This window comes from Arachis duranensis, chromosome 1 (genome assembly GCF_000817695.3).
Source record: "Arachis duranensis cultivar V14167 chromosome 1, aradu.V14167.gnm2.J7QH, whole genome shotgun sequence".
Lineage (NCBI taxonomy): Eukaryota > Viridiplantae > Streptophyta > Magnoliopsida > Fabales > Fabaceae > Arachis > Arachis duranensis.
In genome coordinates, this window is record NC_029772.3 from 75,684,684 (window position 1) to 75,687,213 (window position 2,530).

Sequence of the window (2,530 nt, forward strand, 5' to 3'; positions counted from 1 at the left end):
GAATCCGCCTGACTGAGATTTACAAGATGACCATAGCTTGCTTCAAGCCGACAATCTACGTGGGATCGACCCTTACTCACATAAGGTTTATTACTTGGATGACCCAGTGCACTTGCGAGTTTGTTGTGCGAAGTTGTGAAAAAGAGTGATATTACAATTGTGCGTACCAAGTTGTTGGCACCATTGAAGATCACAATTTCATCCACCAAGTTTTTGGCACCGTTGTCGGAGATTGTTCGAGTTTGGACAACTGACGGTTCATCTTGTTGCTTAGATTAGGTAATTTTCTTTTTGTTTCAACCTTTATTTTATTTTCAAAAAGTTTTCAAAAATCTTTCAAAATTTTTTCTTCTTTTTCGTTTTTCAAAAAAAATAATTTTTGAAAAAATCCAAAAAAATTTAATAAAATCATAAAAACCAAAAATATTTTGTGTTTCTTGTTTGAGTCTAGTGTCAATTTTTAAGTTTGGTGTCAATTGCATGTATTTAAAAACTGTGCATTTTTCGAAAAAAAAATATCATGCATTGCATTCTTCATGATCTTCAAGTTGTTCTCGATAAGTCTTCTTGTTTGATCTTCATTTTTTCTTGTTTTGTGTCTTTTGTTGTTTTTCATATACATTTTTGCATTCATATTGTCTAAACATCAAAAATTTCTAAGTTTGGTGTCTTGCATGTTTTTCTTTTCTTGAAAATTTTTCAAAAATAAGTCTTGATGTTCATCTTGATCTTCGAAGTGTTCTTGGTGTTCATCTTGACATTCATAGTGGTCTTGCATGCATCATTTGTTTTGATCCAAAATTTTTATGCGTTGAGTCATTTTTATGTTTTTCTCTCTCATCATTAAAATTTCAAAAAGCAAAAAAAAATATCTTTTCCTTTTTTTTACTCATAAATTTCAAAATCTTTGGGTTGACTTGGTCAAAATTTTTTAAAATAATTTATTTCTTGTTAGTCAAGTCAAGATTTCAATTTCAAAAATCCTATCTTTTCAAAATCTTTTTCAAAAATTAAATCTTTTTCATTTTTTTATTTTATTTTCGAAAATTTTAAAAGTTGATTTTCAAAATCTTTTTCTTAATTTCATTTCAAATTTTTGAAGACTTTACTAACAATTAATGTGATTGATTAAAAAATTTGAAGTTTGTTAATTTCTTGTTAAGAAAGGTTCAATCTTTAAATTCTAGAATCATATCTTTTAGTTTCTTGTTAGTCAAGTAATCAATTTTAATTTTAAAAATCAAATCTTTCTAAAGTTCTTTTTCAAAATAAATTTCAATCATATCTTTTCAATCATATATTTTCAAACATATCTTTTTCAAATCATATCTTGTTCAAAACTTAATTTTAATTTTATTTCTTCTCTTTTTTCGAATTTTAACTAATAATTAAAATAAAAACAAAAATATTTTTCTTTTCTTTTAGTTAATATTCGAATTCCCTTTCTCTCTCATCTTTCTCTATTTATTTATTCATTTACTAACATTTCTCTTCATCTCAAAATTTGAACCCTCTCTTCTCCTATGTGTTCAAATTTTTCTCTTCTCCTTCTTCTATTCTTTTCTTCTTCTACTCACATAAAGGAATTTCTATACTGTGACAAAGAGGATTCCACTTCTTTTCTATTATCTTCTTTTTCCTATGAGCAGGTGCAAGGACAAGGACATTCTTGTTGAAGCAGATCCTGAACCTGAACGGACTCTGAAGAGGAAGCTAAGAGCAGCTAAAACACAACACTCTAAAGAGGACTTTACTGAAATTTTCAAAAAAGAAGTAGAGATGGCCGAACCCAATAACAATGGTGGAGGTGCAAGGAAGATGCTTGGTGACTTTACTACACCAAATTCCAACTTACATGGAAGAAGCATCTCAATCCCTGCCATTGGAGCAAACAATTTTGAGCTAAAGCCTCAATTAGCTCTGATGCAACAGAATTGCAAGTTTTATGGACTTCCATCAGAAGATCCTTTTCATTTCTTAACTAAATTCTTCTAGATCTGTGATACTGTTAAGACCAATGGGGTTGATCCCGAGGTCTACAGGCTTATGCTTTTCCCTTTTACTATAAGAGACAGAGCTAGAGTATGGCTCTCAACCTAAAGATATCCTGAACTCTTGGGATAAGCTGGTCACGACTTTCTTAGCCAAGTTCTTTCCTCTTCAAAAGCTGAGTAAGCTTAGAGTGGATGTTCAAAACTTCAGACAGAAAGAAGGTGAATCCCTCTATGAAGCTTGGGAGAGATACAAGTAACTGACCAAAAAGTGTCCCTCTGACATGCTTTCAGAATGGACCATCCTGGATATATTCTATGATGGTCTGTCTGAATTGTCTAAGATGTTATTGGACCATTCTGCAGTGGATCTATTCACCTAAAGAAGACGCCTGCAAAAGCTCAAGAACTCATTGACATGGTTGCAAATAACCAGTTCATGTATACTTCTGAAAGGAATCTTGTGAATAATGGGACGCCTCAGAGGAAGGGAGTTCTTGAAGTTGATGCTCTGAATGCCATATTGGCTCAGAACAAAA

At 31.5% G+C, this 2,530-nt stretch overlaps 1 non-coding gene across 1 annotated transcript; it reads right to left on the bottom strand.

Moving 5' to 3' along the window:
• Positions 1-2,173: 2,173 nt before the first annotated feature.
• LOC127742684 (small nucleolar RNA R71) lies at positions 2,174-2,281 on the bottom strand. The gene has a single exon (XR_008004042.1). It is a non-coding gene; the product is annotated as a small nucleolar RNA R71 (small nucleolar RNA).
• Between the last annotated feature and the right edge of the window lie 249 nt (positions 2,282-2,530).